Here is a 19,461-nt window from a genome sequence, read left to right on the forward strand (position 1 = left end):
CATCTCGTCTGTCAAACTGACCAATCTTCATCAACATTGGAGATGACATGCCATGAATCCTGGTTGCCCACAAAAACAGCCAAGCAATAACACAAGAACATCTGGACTTTCTTATATTTCCTGTTTGTCATCTGAACTTTACTGTCTGCAAATATCTCTAAAAACTGGTGTCAGAAAAATGTAGCTTTTTAAAAGGTTCTGAAATAAACAACTCAAACCTCTTAATTATGAGGGGGGGGGAATATATGTGCAATCTGGCCAGGCGGCTAGCGAAATTTGCCCCCTTATTGAGCCTGGCAACTTTACTGTGATTAGACTGTGACCATAAACTACTATTCTGCTCACATGTTGCTTTCAGAACTTGTACATTAGGCAGATTTAATAAAGAATTCCCCAAATATAATTTAAAACAAATTCAGATCACAGAATACCTCAGTTTATTGTGCAGTTTGTTCTTAAAATAACATCTCATTAGCCTGGCGGATCCACTAATGGAGTCAAGAGATGCCTGTGTTACATCACATCAGTGAACTTGAAACAGACGTCCAGGAGGTCGCTGTGACACCTTAATCATGCTAGCAGCCTTACAGAGGATTGGCTTGTAGAGCTCATGGAAACTTCTGGTGTCTGACTTTTCCCCACAGTGTCATGAAGCACGGACTAGGACTGCCTAAGACCTGCCGGACTGACACGTCACTGCACTCTCCTAGAGGCAAACAGTTTAGCTTGCAGACATCGTCTCTCGTTTGTTCTTGACTCCTTTTTAATCTCTTATTCAGCACATATCCATAAGTCATGACCTCTCACTAATAATGTTTAAAACAACAATGCGAAGAGTGAACTGGAGAGAGACTGGTAGTTTTATTCTGCTGATGCAGAGATATTTGGAGCATTCCTTCTGTGCTGAAGGGATGCTATAGCATACTTTTTTGTTTGTTAGAGCATCAGATTTATGTTGTAATCAAAGATGCTCTAACAAAAAAACAACAACAACAACAACAACAAAAAAAGAAAGCCAAGAATTTCTCATTGTTGCATCCCGAGGTGGATTTTCAGACTCTCTGTTTAGCGCCAAAGCTAAAGTGTTCTGATTCGCAAGTAATCTCCCCCCGCTTTCTCACCTAATGGTCTGTTCCATGCCTACTGATGATGACTACCGTGATGTCAGAGCAAAGAGCTCAAAGCGGCTTTGGTGGGGTGCAGAGGGGGCGGTGGGGGGTGGGCATGGGGAAGCTAGAGGTTAAAGAGGTGAAACAGAAAACAAGCCGCTACATGACGAAAGATGAAGACAGTCATATGTAGACAGCCACATTAACATACGTGAGCACAGGCAGTGAAGCATGTGCACATATCCATCACACTCTGTAGTCACTTCTTCAAAATAGCCTACTGCACAGAGGGATTAAGACACACTCACGCTAGATGCCAGCAGGAAATCATCAGACATTTGTCCTTGTGCACTGGGGCTACTGCACTCGCATTGGCTGAATAAATATTCACGGAGGGATTGCAGAGATTTGGGTAAACAACTGAGGTGCTTGACTATTGGATGGAATGGTGTTTTACTCCCATCATATTAACTATTTTCCTATTGGTCAAAAAATTCATGTTTGGAGGGATTTAAAGAAGCTTTAGCTACTGGATGAAATGATTTGAGTGCTCCACTCCCCCATGCAGTATTAGCACAAGTCTTCTTCAGGAACATGTTGGCTATTGACATTAAATGAGGTCTTTACTTTCATGGAAAGAGCTGAAACAATTTCCTGGTACAGATGCCCAAATAAGTGGTTCATCTGAACTTTGCGTGTCTTTGCGGCCTGATCTGCAGCACGAAGAAGTTTTCTGAAAGGCAGAAAAATCTGTCCACACAAACTCAACAATGGGGATCACTGAATTCAAAAGAGGCGTCAGTGTCTGATTATTGCTGGCATGTGAGCATCCAGAGAAATTGTTCAGCGTACAACAATGTGAGGCACCAACATTGTTCTCGTGTATATTCATATCCCGGATGATTTCTTGCTTTGGAGTGGCATCAATAGGCAAATGCACGCTTTACAATTGGCTGGAGTGGAGTTAGAGTTGTGTTTATTAGCGTAAACAAGCTGTGCTCCAGAGATAACACTGAGGCCATTCACCCCACCCTGGCATTGAGCTGATAATAATACCAGCCTGCACTCACACACCAACACACACAGGCATCATTCAACTCCTCTGTTCCCTGTTTTCCTCGATGCATCGCTGCACAAACCAGCGAGGTAACACGACTCAAAACAGAAACAATACAAATGCCCTGCAGCCTCCCCACAACAGGATTGTCACAGCTCTAGGGTCGCCCTTGGCTGTCATTCTCATTCACACACGGTGGGTTTTCACAATGGTGTCCAGCATTATGCCCAGACTGTGCTTGTGACCCGCCCCAAGTAATGACCTCATCTGACAGCACAGCTGCCAGTAGGCAGCAGACTGCTTATGAAACAAGGCCATTCTATCCCTAAAATTCAGGGGTTGTGCAACTGGAGTGGGAGCACAGTGTGCCCGTGCGTGAGTGTAAGTTTGTATGTGGTAGAAATTTTGTGATTATGCAACAAGGTTGATATTATAGCTGCAAAAAAAATTCTGGCGAATTTTGAGCCACATTGTGCTTCAGAAGGACGGTGTGTTGTGCCCACACATGCACGCACATGCACCTGCGCACACAGACACACAGTCTAATACCACAGTTATGAATAATAGATACAGAAGTGATGTGTCAAAGTCCTTGGAGTGGCCTGGAACCAGAGAGCAGATTAAATGTGCACCAACCCTGACCTCAGCCAGACCGTGTTACACACCCACACACGATCAGGCACACACAATCCCACGCACGCAGTCTGCTATCATGACAGCACTCTCCCTCTGACCAATGAGATATGCAGCAGTTACCACAGCTCAGACGAGCGGCATCATGACAGAATATGAATTTGAGTCACTTTTACGCTTCACTCAAGTTACGTTCATTCACGCAGGAGCTGAGCTGCTGCAGGTGGTTCATTAGTGAGGGGTCGTCTGTTTGCTAGCAACTATACGAACTAGTATAAGCTTTATTTATTTATTTATTTATCACAAATCTGTAGCTGCTCTTTTATTTATAATTGCACTGCCTTCATTCCATTTTTTCACCTTTACTAAATTAAATTAGAAGCAAATCCTAAAACATCTATGCTGTAGTGTGCTGGATTATTAATATAGACCAAAATAAATCTGCAACGCTTGATGTACTTGTTAAGCCAGCTGGTTCAGGTTTCTTGTACAGACAAGTGCTATTATAGAGGGAAAGATAAAGAGGGCATAAAGACAAGCCCTTAGCAAAGTTTCTTATGTTTGATTTGTAGATTTTAAAAAAAAAGCTGTCCCTTGTCACAGCAGTTAGCTTCACATGTTTGCTTTGGTGTTTGCCTTTAGCTGGGTTTTATGTTGGATGCCCTTCCTGACCCAACTCATAGGGGGTTTGTGTCCCCTGTGTCCCCCTTGAACCACCAACCTTCCAGCTTACCAACCCAATGGATAACCCACTAAACTAATTAGCCACCTATTTGTGGAGTAAATATTGCATTTTTTTTTTTCAGATCATTCTTGTAATTGTTTCGAGAGGTAGACAGGTAAATGTAGACAGTAGAAGAATGTTGTGCATATGTATTATTGACATTGAGAAGCTGCAGGTTTGCTCTTTATTTTTGTGGCTTCCTAATATTCCCATTTTAGCTGAGAATAAAATGATGCATATCCTTTTTAGGTACACCTGAAGATCAGGCTTCTCTTATGAGCCGGTTGCACCAGGAGGAGCTCGTGTTCTTCAGGCTTCTTTCGCTTCTCACCTTGTCACCTGAGAACAAACATGACCTCCTTGTTGATAATAGCACTCGTGAACACGTTCTGTTTTCCAGTGCCTCCAAACTTCTCCTCCTCCTTCAAAGAGACCATGAAAAATTAAGTAAGCTTTGCGTCATCATTTGTACAGGTAACAATGTTGGCATGTCAAGCCAAGGTATCTGATCCTTTCTTCCAATGACACGGTGGAATATGTTAGGCAGTGTTAGCTTTCACCAGGTAAAGCTGCAATATTGATGAACAGGGTGAGGCGTTCTTTCCACTGCCTCAACTCCAAGTGGCTCCTCCTCCTCCTCCTCCACGTCGCGTTCATTTGATACATTAAAGTGCTGGCGCCATTGGGTGGATGGATGGTCAGGCGAACTGGGCGAAGTGGAGTGGAGAAGGGAAGGGAGGAGAAGAGCGCGGCATGCTGCACATTTTCCATCTGTCATGAAAGTGGAGCAGCTCATTACCACAGAGTGCTCTCTACTGAGCTGACCTGAAAAGACAAGAAGTGTGTGCGTAGGCGCGGGTTCGAGAAAATTCACATATAGTATTAATGTGGTACCTTTTCGAACCCAGTGTGCTCATACTCATGCGCAACTCCGCGTGGAAGTGTGTAGAACAAACGCTAATGTGTGTGGCACTGTAAATTTAATCATATGTCCTCATTTGCAAGAATAAGAGCAATCATTCTACTGAAGCAGCGCAATCCCAGTACATTCCTGCAAGCATCATCCACTAACAAATGAAAGCATCAAAGTGATACAATTTTTCATAATTGAGGAGACATTTTCTTTTATTCCATCTGTCCATTACTCCACTTAGATAAATCATCACCCTTAAAAGGATGTACGTGGATCATCCACAGCATTAAAATACACCTTGCAAATAATGCGTTGGTAGCTTTCTTGCCACCAAAACAGCTCTGACCTGGCAGGACACGAGCATGGGAGCTCCGGAGGTGTCCTGTGATTACTGGCACAAGGACATTGGCAACAGAGCGCTTTGGGTCCTGTGGGTGGTGTGTCGTGGTATAGGCCTAGCTGGCTTGTTCCAACGTGTTCCACCGATGCTCTATTTGATTGTGATCTGAGGAGTTTGAGCTGTTTTGCAGTGTGCTGAGCTGCCATCAGAAAGTGTTACCATTGGATGGTGGTGTGTACTTGGCCTGCAGCACTGTTTAAGTGTGTTATGTGTCAAACCAATATTAACCTTAATGCAAGAATTCCTAGCAGGACATTGCATCAGTTCAGCCTGTGGTTTTAATGTTGTGTGATTGGTTTTAACTTATAAAAAGATTATTTGCAGCTTTTTTTCTCACTCAAAGCCTAGCTGCAGATTAGAGATGAGGGACTGTGGTCCTTTCGCAAGGAAATCCAGCTAGTACACCTTGTGATGAACATAAACAATCTCCCTTGAGCTTTCTCTGTATGCTTGATCCCCAGGGTTTAATGTCCCAGCTGAGAATTCAGCATGTCAATTTGTGAATGTGCTTGAGGGCACTGCAGAAGCTGTGGGTCTGATATAGGATGGCAGGCAGAAAGAGAGAATGGGAAGAGAGGGGGAATGAAGGCACAGCAGGGAGAGAACAGAAAGATAAATCTGGAGGGACCTTGCAGATTGGCCTCTGCGACCAGATGTCTATCTGAATAAAAAAGCTATTTGCAGTTGTTGTTTGTTTTTGTTTGTTTTTTTCTCTTTTCACTTAATTCAACCAACAACCACACTGAAAGGCAAAAAGAGCTTTGTCAGACAGAAATGCTCCTGAGCTTTTGGGACTGACTCTAAAAAAATGTCCTTACAGTAGCAGAATCCAAGGTTCTGACAAACCTCGGTGAACAATTTGCAGCTCACTGTGAATCCTTCAGCAGGCTTTACCACTTGTGCCTCAACTGGAATTAACCTCCCTTCCTCGCTCGACCATGATGATTGATTTCAAGGTCTGGCTGCAAACCTGTCCAAACTGTAGCTGGCGAAAGATTCTGCTCTCAATAGCCATTTCATAATTTGTGTTCCCTTCAGTCTGACAGAAAGGATACCATAGAGGGCATAATTGATTACCTGCTCTGTCCTTGTCATGTCTACAGCCTTGGAGCTTCACAGTGCTGGATGTTGTGTTGCGTTTCCAGCTGTAGTGTATGGCTGCCAGGGTTAATCACAAAACAGGGCATAACTTGTTTGATGCTCCAAGCTTGATCCTAAAATGGAAACAGTTCAGGGCAGCAGTTCAAACATTAATGTGAAGATCATTAGCAAAGATGCTGATGTGATGAATATTAACTCAGGATTGGACATTGCTATGTACTGTTTGTTGGCAAATGTCCTAAAAAAGCAAGCACATCTGTCATTTAAGCAGCATAATAAGGCCTCTTGCACCTGGGGGCAAAGGTAGTTGATGTGACATTGTTATAGAAGAGCAATACAAATGGATGAATGGATAACAAATTAATTAATTTACAGTTAGCAGTTTAATATGAATTTGTTTAATAAATGTAATCATTACCACAATAGCTTTACTAAACAGTATTTTGAAGTGTGGGGTGGGTTAAAGAGGAATGATGTATGGGAGTACAGATTAAAACCATCAAACAAGAAGCAATGAACCCGAACCCCAACTTGTGAACATATTAAATATATTATATTATATTAATCGCAAAAACAATGCTGCTCCAAATGTTTCCTTGCAGTTGCTTTGATTGCCAGCAGAGTCCCACGGCTGTTTGCTCGGCAGTTGTCAGCTTGTCTGCAAACACTGCCAACTACTCAACAAGCTGCAGTAAAACTTGAAAATATGAAATGCAAAACGGAAACTGAAGGCATTTCAGAAGGCAAAGCCTTTAGTTTGAAGGCAAGTATTCCCTGTTTTTCTGGTTTTCTCACACTTTTCACAGTTTCACTCATGCTCAGCGAGTGTTTGTTAAAAAATTGGCATTTAACATTCTAACTATGGTCAACTACAGCAAGATGCTAGTAGCCAAAGAAATTGTAAAGAGGTTTTTTTCCAACCAGTCAGGGAATACATATCTTTCCCCTCACGACCACTGGTCACTTGCTTCTAGTGTGACGTTCAAATAATCGTTGGAGGAAAACCAATTTTGACGTTTTTTAGGCCATAGCATGATTTTTCCATAATGCCAATGAAAAGCTTTGTGCTGTCAATAGTGGTGTGAGGTCAAAAAACACTAGAACAATATATATATTGTTCTGAAAACCATTAATTTGAAATTGTTCATTTGAACAGCCTTCCGTGTTGATTTAGTTTTCAGTAGGTGACAACTTCTGTGTTACACTTCAGGCAAATCTTTTAGCAGAAAGAGAACTTGGAAAGAGACGCGTCCATATTTTAGTTCCTCATGTCCAAAAGACAGGAGCCCTCAATGAGCAGACTCACGACAGCATTTCCTGGTTTCTCAGTTGGTTTCCTAAACAATACAGCTTCTTTTTATTGCACAACAATGCCAAAGTAAAGAATTCCTGGGCCTCAGCCAAAAGAGAAATAGGCTCCACTATCTCTAATCCTCTTTACTCATTTTCCACTTATTCAATTAGTTCCTTTCTTTGTAATAAACAGGTCATTATGTTTCCAAATTGCACCATCAGGTTTTAATCAAAGGACTGCTAAATTGCCAACTAAGCATGATGCTGTTCCAACTTGTCTGTGGATATACAGCTTGAAAGACCAAAGGTTGCAGTGCAGTGACTGTGGCTTTGATCAAAGTTTCTTTAGCTTCAGGTAGAGCAAGGCTGGCCTTTGCTAACATGTTTTTCTTGTCTGTGCTGAAGATTTTTATATATAATATATATGTGTGTATGTATATGTATTTTTTATTATTATTATTATTATTTATTTATTTTTTTTACTTTTAGTTAAATATATATTAAATGCAGCTTCTTTAAACCTCACAATCTCATTTCAAATAGTCTGTTTGAGCATGTCTGCTTCTGAAAGTTGACTGCACCTCTCAAATCTTTAGTTATGGGTGAAAAATCTATCTGGAGGTGGTTTATTGAAGATAGCCGGTATGAGTCTTTTGAACTTTGAGCATACTGGGGGGGATGGGATGCAAGTCCAGCTCTAAGCCTAAGAGAGCTAAATAACAGTATGCCGATAAGCCTTTAAAAGCTCAAACGCTAATCTTCATAACTTACGAAGCATTAAAAATCTACAATAAGCAAAAGATTTGTCTGCTGCAGCAAGTAAGTGTTAGTTAAGTTTTAATCAGTGAGTGGGTGTGCTGGAGTCTGCAAAAGGTTAAACCCAATCAGCATGGAAATAATTCTATGTTGAATTGACTAGACAGCCACAGTATGTCCTAGGCTGACCTAGTTAACATGTGCATAATATCCCTCTGCTCCAATTGCTGTTGACTCATAGCAGGATGACGGTGTCTCCTGTATGTGAGGCCAGCGAGAAGCTGTGACTGAACACCGTGAAGCTATTTAACATCCCAAACCTCATTTAACTTTGGAGGAGAGACAAGTTTCATGAAAGTGAAAAGCTATTTTTTGGGATGCTTTACTTTGAAACTTACCTAAGAACTTTGATGTTAAACATAGGAATGTAACATTTTTGCTTTGGATTAAAAATGCAGTGCTGGCTGTTAAGGTTTCTCATGTGACATCATGTGCACATGGCTCACGAGTTGTCCGCCGCATTGGAGACCAGTCCACAACCATCTGGAAACCACCAGTTGCTAGGGAAATGTGTGTATTACCTGACCGATTCTTTGACATTGCTAGCTGTCGATGGGTGAAATCGGTTACAAAGAAGGTGCTGCACCAAAGGCCTCCCAGTGACTGCTTTGGTTGCTAGCAGATTTTCACAGTTGCCTGTAGTTTTTTATGTTAGCTTACAAGTATTTGTTAATTACTAGCCAAGTGGTAATGCAACTTGAAAAACTGTAATGCAAACCAGAAATGAAGAATCTTCACCTTCATCTTAAAAGCTGTGACTCAATCCTGCAGCCAACATGTTTCATAATTCAAATTCTTGCTTTCTGTATTTTCCATTTCTGTTGCATTTTTCACAGTTTCATTATAATTACGAGCGTACATAGACAGTGTTTGCAGACAGGTCTGTAACTTCAAACGCTGACCCAACAATATGATAGCGATCAATCAATCACAAGGAGGCATTTCCCAAATAGTTGGGGAATATATATTTTCCTTGGCAACGTTTTTCCTTAGCGACATGTGGTTGCAAGTGGGTTTCTGACTGGTCTGTAGGTCTGTGTGACTGGGACTTCATCATTTCCTAGTCAGTGCCATCAACCTCCAGCAACCACTCACAACCAGTTGGGGAATACTAAATTTTTTCCTTATGACCGGTGGTTGCCAGATGGTCATGGACTAGTTTCTAGAACTGTATGACTGGGGCCTTGCCTTGCAGCACCAAACACAAAGCGGCCAATAGTAGTTAGTTTACATTTACTAACGCACTGATAAAATTCTACCTAATCATGGCTTTAAACTGAAAGTTGAAAATCACCTAAATTCGTACATATAGGTTCATGTCCTCGGAGTAACAGGAAAAAGATGTTTCAGGGCATTCTGTTGTAATGTTTTTAAGCCACAGATGTCTTGAGGCACTGAAGGAAAAGCCAGTGAGGATTCATCTGTGTAGTAGTCTGTGTTGCAGGTGTTAAGCTATTTCACTGGATAACTGTTTGACACTAAAAGGATCCAAAATGTCATATGCATCAGAGCAATAATTTTTGGTGAAATCTTTCATAATGACTAAGTGACTAAGAATGCACAGACTTTTGTACCAGTTCTTTCCTCAGTTCAGCCATTTCAGTCTGGATGAAATTTTTAAAAGTCACTGACCATCAGACAACTTAAACAGATAAAGAGATTTAAAAAGCTGCTTTCTGTTTGGGTGATTCAGATCTGTTATGTCCAGCTTTGTCCCTGAGGATAGTGTTAGGCACACATGTGTGTTGGTTGGTGCAGTAACTGAGTGTGTGTGAATGTAGTGGTGATATTGTAAGAGGAAGGCAGATTAAACTTTGCTGTCTTACCCTTCTCGTTCTCTTGACTGCACATGAACTCCTTTGCTCACTGGTTACTTCTCTGGCTGAAAATGAGCTCATGAACTCCAACTGAGTCTCTCAACTCTATCTCTGTCTCTCTCTCACACACACACACATGAAAACACACACTTGTTCCCCAGTCGGATCTCCTCTTCCCTTCCTAATTGCCCCGAGGGGCTTACTGGACCTTGGCATTCCTCTCACTCTACACTTAAAGTTTAGCTGCTCGCCTGTGTCAGGGCATGACAGGCTCACCACCCCCTATGTCCAGACAGCGACACCGCTTCATGGCAACACATTAACACCTTTGCTGCTCCTACAAGCACAGCACAATGAGCCATGGCACTGAGACAGGTAATGATGCAAGCCTTCTTGCGGTCGTTCCAGCCACAGCTTGTTTTGATATAATTTTCCATGTTGGTATTTAGGGCTGGGCCATATTATACCGTTCACGGTAATACCGGTATAATGTTAGGCAACGATAGGAAAATGAAATATCGCGATAGAATGGGAGTAAAACGCGCATGCGCAGTGCCTTTGTTTTCATACGCACATGGCCGATTGTTGGTTTGTAAAAATGGTGCAACTTCCGTGATGTGGAACTGGTTTGGTGTTTGTCCGTCAGATACACAACAAAGCACATTTTTTTGCAGAACATGCAAGCGGCCGTTGTTATTGTCGTATTTGTCGGACTAAGATGCTCTTAAATCTGGGAGTAATCTGGGTTCCAAACTCCGTATATTTGACTTCAGGTCAAACAACACTGCAGCATCACTGAGAGTTGAAAACTGTCTAAATTCTTTGATCTTTAATAAAATGATCAGCATTGCTGCTTTACCAGGTGTAACTATAAAGTTTAACTTCCAGGCATCCATGAAAACAAAAGTTATTACATTTAACGGAGTTAGAAGTTAGCAGGAAGCTAGCGGAAGTTAGCTCGCTAGTTTCGCTAGTTACCTAAGCATGATATAGCATGTTCTGACTGAGAGATTTCTGAAAAAATTCAAACGTACAGCTCTGCTATCACTTCCAACATAAATGAAGACAGGAAACTAAACAGCAGTGACGTTTGTAGGGTTACTGAAGTTGGGCTAGCTGGTATATAATGATGTGCTACGTGATCGCTAGCGACACAGCTATGTTAGCATAACATAAACAGTGAAGCTGGAGGACGAACACTAACACTTTTCCACTTATAAAAGTTAACGTGAAGGTTCCTCATGGTTAGAGACAAATGCAATCGCATGGCAGGATGCTGTAAACGGACCAAACTTCAGTCAGGAGAACAACTGAGATAATCCATCCACAATACGAGGTTAGTCATTAATATACTGCAACAACATGGGAATAGCTCAGCTGCCAGAGAATTCAACATTAATGAATCAATGGTACAGAAGTGGAGGAAGCAAGAAGAATGAGTTTAATAAAGTTTGATTTATCTGACTGCCTTGTTTCGCTTAATGTGCCTTATAATCCCGTGTACCTTATGGTCCGAAAAATGCGTACTGCACACTGCAGTTTAATGTTGCAAAGCACCTCTTTTTAACTTCAGTGGATATTATACATGGTTATGCTCAGGATATGTCAGCCCATTTCTACTGGAAATGCCTTTGGGTTAAACTTTCAGCAAGGAATTTGCTTTTGCACTGTTACATTTTTATAAAGCTTTAATGTACATAAAAACCAGCTTCTTGTTTACGTGAAAATAAATGGAAGGTTGTCTTTTTGCGCTAGTAATGTTGTGGAGTTGTATTTTGTCTCGCATCAATTATATCGTCAGTTATATCGTTATCGCAAATTTTCAAATATATATCGTGATAAATATTTTTGGCCATATCGCCCTGCTCTATTGGTATTTTTCGTTAGGTATTTAACTCAAAATAAAATTTGGTTCTAATTTTAAGGAAAAGTGTATGAGGCAGTATTGCTCTAGCAACAGTTCACTGAGTTTAATATATTTACAGTTTCTCTGACTCTACCCAAATATCACAGCTCTAAAGTCTCATTATAAAAAGTAATGTGCTGTTTTCTTGTGCAGCGTACATCATTAAAATTATTAAAATGTTTTACTCCAATTTAAAATAGCTAATCCTGACAGGTCACAACTGCCACTTGAAAGGCTTCTCTCAATCACTCCTAGGTACAAACATCCTTCTTCATTGTTAGATCATAAATAACTGGCTTCTCAATTACAGCGATGATCGTTTCTTTGTCACAGGGGTTGAAAGTAGTTGTCATACGTCCTGCCTCTCTTTGATTTGGATTAGTTGGTAAGAAATGGCATTAATGAGCATAGCAATGTTAAAAACTAGTTTGAACTGTTTTCAACTAAAAGTAAGTGCAGGATTTGTGGAGGAAATAAAAGCCGCTGGTGGAAAAATGGCTGTGGACACGCAGCCCTGCTCAGGGTGCTTCAGGTTCTTGGCAGTACTTAGGCGTGGATAACGGACTTTAGACAAATGATCAACTGAGACTACACCCACTGGTTTGTGGACTACTGTTTTGAAACCAAGTGTTTGACATTTTGCCCATCTTGATTTTTTTCTTTAAATAGGACAAGAACATGTTAACACCCTAGTGTAGTGTGTCAAGTTCATCCATGCTGCACAATGAGATTAAATGGCATCCAAATTTCTTTACTTCCAGGAGAAATTGAACCTAGCACTCTTGGTACAACTGAAATCTGTGCTAAAGTGTTCTTAGTTATGTAAAACTTTGTTATGTCCCCATTAGAGTACAGAGGATGTAGGAAACTAAAAGTGTCGAGGTTGAAAAAAGAGTAAAGATTTTTATCTGCTGTCTCCATCTAAAAGAAACAACAACAAAACCTAGATGTTGGTCACTAAACATAAAGAGTACATTAGAAATGCTAAATAATCAAAGCACCTTCCTCTCCACAGAGCAGAGGTAAGCGCTTAAACAGAGGTCACAAGCTGTAAAGCAAAAGCTTTCAGTCCCTGGAGCTCTTCTGCACTTAAGTACTCCTGGTCTACTCAAGGCAGGGCAGAGAGAGACACACCCACTGGGGCAAAATTCACAGCATGGCTTGCAAAGTCCAACTTTAAGTCCCTTATACAATTTGAAAAGCATAGTTTTACAAAATCATCCACAAAAAGTCAAAATTAGCTATAGCGACCATGTACTAGACTGTAAACATATTTATTTTTCCTCGAAAATTACACATTTTAACACTATTATGGGGATTGACTTAATTATGGAGACAGCCTCAAGTGGCCATTGGAGGAACAACAGTTTTTGGTGCCTGTGAACGTGACAAACAGCAGTGGATGAAAACTGAGGTTGCAGAGCTATGCCTGTCAGTATCTTACATGGACTTTTGCACATAAACTGTTAAGTGGTCTGTATACCAAATGCAAGACCACCCTTCCAATAAAAATTCCAGTGTACAGGATATAGCATAAAAGTGGGGTTAAATTAAAACAGGAGCTCACTGTTAACAGCACAGAATCACATGAAGGTCCGCTGTGTTAGACTGCAACACATATTTTTGATCATGAGCAATGTAATTCCCAAGAAATGTTTTAAAGCCTTAGTTTGGCTCAAAAGGTAGACTGGCTGTCCATCATTTAGGAGGTGACACACGGTCAGACAGTTTAACAATGGTCAAAGTGTCGTTTGGCAAGACGCTGAACTCAAAATTGACCCCAATAGCACCATGAGTGTGTGTGAAAGATAGAAAGTGTTTAAAAGCATAGACTAAAGCATAGCATGTGAATGGATGAATAAGGATTTGAGTGCTAGAGTAGAAAAGTTAAATAAGTACCAGTCCAAAGGTAGAAAACTTCAACAACGAACATCTTTCATGATTTCATTTTACCATTTTCCAATGGATCATGTGGAAAATTCCCCAGAATGCCTTTTCGCAGCAGAGTAATGAGCATATGTCTAATGTCATTTACTTTCTGCTCCTTTATTTACTTTTACATTTTTTCCACAATATAATTTTGGAGTAATAAGGTTCATTATGTGGAGTGTGAATGATGTGGTGCCAATTGAGCGGTGATATTCATGATAGTTTGAGATGTAGTTGAAAGAAAAGGTTTCAAATTAGTTAATTTAAAAAAATAGTTTGGCTTTGGTGTTATAAGATTAAAAATGTTGATTGGCTTGCTTTTGATCACAAATGTGAAGAATTATTTGGTTTTGATTACTGCCTCACTTGTTTAAATCAAGTCCAGATTAAACGTGGTGCGTTATTAATAGTCTTAGTCTGTGTGTATGCGTGCCTTCTTGCTTTATGTACTGTGGTATTAAAAAAAGATGACATCATGCTCTGATGCTCTTGAATCTCATGATGCATTGAAAACTGTTAGAAGCTTGTAGAGCATTGCACTGTGTCTGTGTGTGTTTGTGAAAGAGAGAGAGGGGAGGGTCTAATCCTGCTGTGTCTGATGGTGTAGGATCTTTCTGTGTGTGTGTGTGTGGGGGGGGGTTGCACTTGTGTGTTTTTCTGCCAGTCTGTAGCATTCCATACCATGACTGAGTGCAATACTCACAGATGCATGTCCTCATCTGTGTGCGACTCCCACAAATGCCTCTATCAAACCCTCTGCAGTCCACTATCATCCCATTCCCTGGCTTGCTGCACAGCTTAGCCAACAAGTCCGCTTGTGTTTATGTTTGTGGGTATGTTCCTGTCAGTGTCCTTTTTTTTAATATGAGTGCTTCTCACATGTTGCTCACCCCACCTTTTCTTTCATCACCTTCCTTTTTGTTTTGTTCCACTTTTCTCCCCTCCCTGGTCTAATCTCACAGGATTTAGTTGAGGGAAAGAAAGTGTGAAAGAAATAACATAATTGTGATTAAATGCTGTTATTTATGTTGCAGTGCAAAAGAAAAGCAGTTTGGGCCATTTGAAGGCCAGTAAATGTGTTTTTTGTGGTCTTGTTTTTTATATTTGGCAACATAATTGTTGCTCTCAGGTGATGATTCATGTGAAAATGAAAAGCAAACTCAAAAAACATGAACCATCTGAGAAGCAGAACCCTTCAGCCACATCATCATTTCTAAAAGCTCCTTGGTTGAGTGGATGATTGTGTACACGTCAGTGGGGTGATAAGGCTAGTTATTGTAACACTAAATGTGTCAAAAAATTTTCCCTTGAGGCTGCAGTTGTAAATATATCACAGTGCATTTGAGTTAGCGTAGCTAGCATAGGGCCAAATAGTGTGAGATCAAGGTGTGTAGACAGTAAAGTGAAATCAGTAAACCTTCAATCTTCATCACAAAGATGGGTTTTTGTTTCTAAATCAATCAAACTTTAAATCTGATTCCAACTCTAACGTGGACCAAACGGGAGAAAGAAAAAGAACATGAAACAATTGAACTTGTTTTTCTGCATTTTGAGCCTCAAGTCATTCATTTAAGTCCTTTTCTTGGTGGTACCAGAGTAACAGTTTGGGTTCATAATGGGAGGAGGTTCAGGTTTTATTTTTTATCTTTGTAGTTTTTTGTTTTTTTACAAAGCTACTAAAAAAATCCAGGTTTAATAGCTAATTATGCCTTGTAACTGTCACGATCCTGGGTCTTATGACCCAGTGTTTTGAGTTTTAGTTAATTTTTGATGTTTTAGTTTATGTAAGCCCTTCAGGTTCCTAAGTTCATTTGTTATCATGCTTAAGTGTTTCTAGTTATTATTTCCCCCTCGTGCTTCCACCATGTTAAGTCTCCCCTGCTTTTCATGTATTTCATGTCTGTGGCTTATGTTGTCAAGTTCAGGTTGTCATGTCTATATCTCACTCTGTTTCCTGTTTTATTGTGAAGAGGTCTGGTGTTTCTGTGTTCATCGTGTTCAGTTTTACTCTCCCACTGTGATGTCATTATGTTCATGTGTGCCAGCTGTTTCCCCAGGTGTTGCCACTTCCCCTAATCACCTCCTGTGTATTTAAGTCCTCTGTTTTCAGTGTGTGATTGTCAGGTTGTCTGTTGTTCATGCCATGCTTCCAAGTTTCTTGTCTAGGTTTTTCTTATTGTTTGTTTAGATTCCCCAGTTTAGGTTTGTGTTAATTTTGCTTCAGTTTGCCTTGCCCTTTGTTTGTACCTTTTCTACCAGCCTTATTAAACGGCTCACCTTTTGTTAACATTCAAGTTTTGTTCCCTGTTCCTTGGAGTCTGCATTTTGGGTCCTTTTTCAATTCATACAGTCTGCCCTCGCCAGACCGTGACAGTAACACAACTCTAAAAGGTGGATGCATGTAATAGGAGAGGATCCAGGTGAAAATGAACTTAGCCCAAAGTGTCAATGAAAGTAAAGTTAGTTGGTGTCATGGGGGCAATAAAAAAAACTCTGCTAGGCATGTGGAATTTCCAGCTTCGGCCCCGTTCTTACAGGAAACTGGAAAGTATGAGGTTTCTAACAGAAAGAAGGGCATTCTTAAAGTTCTTAGTGACAGGGAAAACAATGCAGGAAGGCAGTGATGGCAGGGCAGGGCTCGACAGTGCAGGCATTTCACTTATTTAACTGAGTGAAGAGTTAAAATCAATTAGCAGCTTGTGTGAATAAAATCAGTTGTAAGTTTCAATCCAGTCATCCTCGATTTTTCTGAACAAAAATGGTGATAACACACATGACAGTAAACTTAGACGCAGTGAAAGATTTTCCTAGACATGACCAACGCTCTGTGCTTAAGGCCTCAGTTACACAGGCCTGGAGACCAGAAAGCAACTCTCTTAGGATGTTAGGTTGTTAGGAAAAGACAGTCAAACTGCCACAGTTTGCGTTCAAGATGCTGACTTATCTGCAAATGTTTGCTAACTAACCACTGAGCAGGATTAGTTGAAACTTGGAAATAGTGTAACACAAACCAGAGATAGAGAACGCTTGCCTTCAAAGTAAATGCTGTGCTAACGCATTTTGAAAGTGGTGCAGCTATTCACAACTGGTGAACAGTCTCTCTTTTTGGTTTATGTCACACTTTTCTCGGTTTCACTATGGTTTAGAAAGTAGTTTATGAGTGTGTATGTGGACAACCATAACTAGCATGGCTAGATTGTTTGCTAGCAACCAAACAATTGCAAGGATGTATTAGAGTGCAGCACCCTATACCTTTTTGTGGCCAGTTTCACCCAGCAACAGCAGGCAACCTCCAGCATCCACTCACCAGCTGGCCAGGGAATACACATTTTTCACTAGCAAATGGTGGTCTTACTGGTGTCTATCCCTGTTTATCCTCAAACCACCTGTTATAAAAAGGTTACACAAGAAGAAAACTGATCTGTTCACCTGCACCCCCATTCTAGTTTGTTTCACACAGCAACAGCGCACTATAATTAAGGACAAACCAAAGCTTTTTGTGTGCACATTTACTGCTGACATAGTTTGCTCTTCAAATTTGGCAACTTGTTGTAAACTTTGCTGCAGGCTGCAGCAGCTACACCTGCAGAATACAGGGTGCACATAAGACACACTGTATTTCAATGCTTTTATTACTAATTGTTGCAAATGCAATTTAATCCTATGAAAAATATATGTCTGCAAATATTATGCTTTATAGATTAAAAACGAGTATCTAATGTATTTCAAATTTGACTTTTTTGCCAATAAAAACTGAAAATGGGCTAATAAAACCAGCACAGTTAACCACCATACATGTTACACACAGAGCTCTAAATTTGCCAATTTCCCATTGACTGAAGTTGATATTGACATTGATGTTGATGTTGAGATAACCACTCACTTTCTGAAGAAATCATAGCAATTACTGCACTGGCAAAAACTGAAAACAATAAATACTGAGCCACTACAGAGCAATATCTTTATGAGTGTAGGTCATGCACACAATGCGCAATTATCTCTAAAATTCTTCAAGACCTTGCAATTCTTATGATCTCTAGTCTCATGCATTTAGAGAATGATAAGGGCTATTTTGGGCTTCATGCTCATCAATATGTCTCATACTGAATGTAAATACAGTCTTCGATGTTGATGGAAAAATCAAGGTTGCTCACTGATTTATTTTGGAAAATTCCTGAGAGGAAAACGTGTGGGGATTTTTTTATTTTTATTTCTTTCTTTTTCCTAAAATAAAGAATTTAATTGGATTTTAAGTATTTTTCCTTCCCAAGATGTGCTTTGTTGTAAATAACTTGCACATCTGGTCAGTGGTTTTGCTGCCTCCTGGCAAGCCTTGATGCAGTCTGTGTGGGTGAGTGAAAAAGACACAGAGGGCCTGTTTAAAAAAAAATATTTAAAAAAGATCTGAGATTAAATAAAAAGGGGAAATTGGGTAAATATGCAGAGCCTAACTAACAAGAGTAAGGGTAAACAAATTTGTATGCATGATAGGGAGGCTGAGATGGGGAGGCAGATGGAGGAAGAGAGAGAGTGAGAGGCAAAAAGAGGAGCGAATTCACTGACATCATTGGAGTTGGTTTGTGTCAGCATGCATGTGTTGAAAGTAGATGTGAGTGTACTGGAGCGTGCGCTGGGCAGGAGGGGAGGGCTCAGAGCAAAGTAGTGACGTATTGTAATCTGGAATACCGAGAAGCCCAGTTGTGCAGAATCTGGGCATAGCGAGGGCTTATGTTACGTCATACAAACCCACGCACACACATGCAGAAAAGCACACAAATGCACACGTAGCCTGTCGTGAGTCCTGAAGGAACACAACTGTTACTTGGGAGAAAGGTCAGGAGGGTTAATGCACGTGTGTGTGTACATGCTGTGTGAGCAGTTTCTTGTTCCCTGCCTTATTGTTTTTACTACCTGATATTAGTAAATATTGAGGTTTTGCTTCTGAACCATCCCCTACCTTCAGTGAACCCTTCTTCTTCTACTACTACTTTTTCTTCTTCTTCGTCTTCTCCTTCTTCTTCTTCTCTGCTGATATGCACCCAGGGGAAGGACTCAGTGATGCCAGGTGAAGATGCACAGCCTCATGTTTTGAGCCGCAGTTTGGACCCCTCTCTCTTGCAGCAATTTGCCCAGGGTTGAAATGACTCTCTCCTGGACTGGAATACAGTATGTTTCTAATGCACCTCAACCCAAATGACTGATGGTACAGTCTCTCCAAAGAGCTGGAAGATGCCTATTTCTAGCTCCATGACCATATTTGGCACTGACCTCAGGAAAAGGAAATAATGCTACCCATGTCACCCTCCCTTCTTTGCTGGTTATTTTTGACCATCCCCCTTACAGCTCCCTTAACCCTCAAGCTCTTTTGTACTCCTTTTGATAAACATCAAATGGCCTTTTTAAAAGAAAAAAAAACTCCTTACAAAATGACTTTTATGGTCCGAAGAGTCCAAGCAGGAGAGACTTCTGAGATGAGTGCAGTCATGTACATTAATGTATCCCCAGTGGTTAACCCTTTAGGCTGGCTCGTGCCTCGATAGTTTATTTTTACTCACATGTTACATCAGGGGCATGTTTCTCCTTGGGGTTCTAACAAAATTAAGTCTTGCATAATTATTTGCATGCACCGCATATTGAGCACAAGTCTATTTATAGAACACATTTATATTTCCTGACGCACATTATGTGTCACCCTGATTTATTTGTACTGTCTCAATACTCCTGGTGTCATTTATAAGGACTGACAATAGCAGAATAGTTTGA

The 19,461-nt window shown here is 40.6% G+C and overlaps 1 protein-coding gene and 1 long non-coding RNA gene across 2 annotated transcripts in view; one reads left to right on the forward strand and one right to left on the reverse strand.

The window, feature by feature from the left end:
- Positions 1-19,461, forward strand: part of atp2b1a (ATPase plasma membrane Ca2+ transporting 1a) — a 142,690-nt gene that overhangs the window by 52,428 nt on the left and 70,801 nt on the right. The gene's annotated exons all lie outside the window — the stretch shown is intronic.
- LOC309692935 lies at positions 4,283-10,117 on the reverse strand. Its single transcript, XR_014272526.1, has 3 exons — positions 9,873-10,117; positions 5,914-6,050; positions 4,283-4,348 (listed from the first exon to the last, which is right to left on the reverse strand). It is a non-coding gene; the product is annotated as an uncharacterized lncRNA (long non-coding RNA).

This window comes from Aulonocara stuartgranti, assembly GCF_965226115.1.
Source record: "Aulonocara stuartgranti genome assembly, chromosome: 17".
Taxonomy (NCBI): domain Eukaryota; kingdom Metazoa; phylum Chordata; class Actinopteri; order Cichliformes; family Cichlidae; genus Aulonocara; species Aulonocara stuartgranti.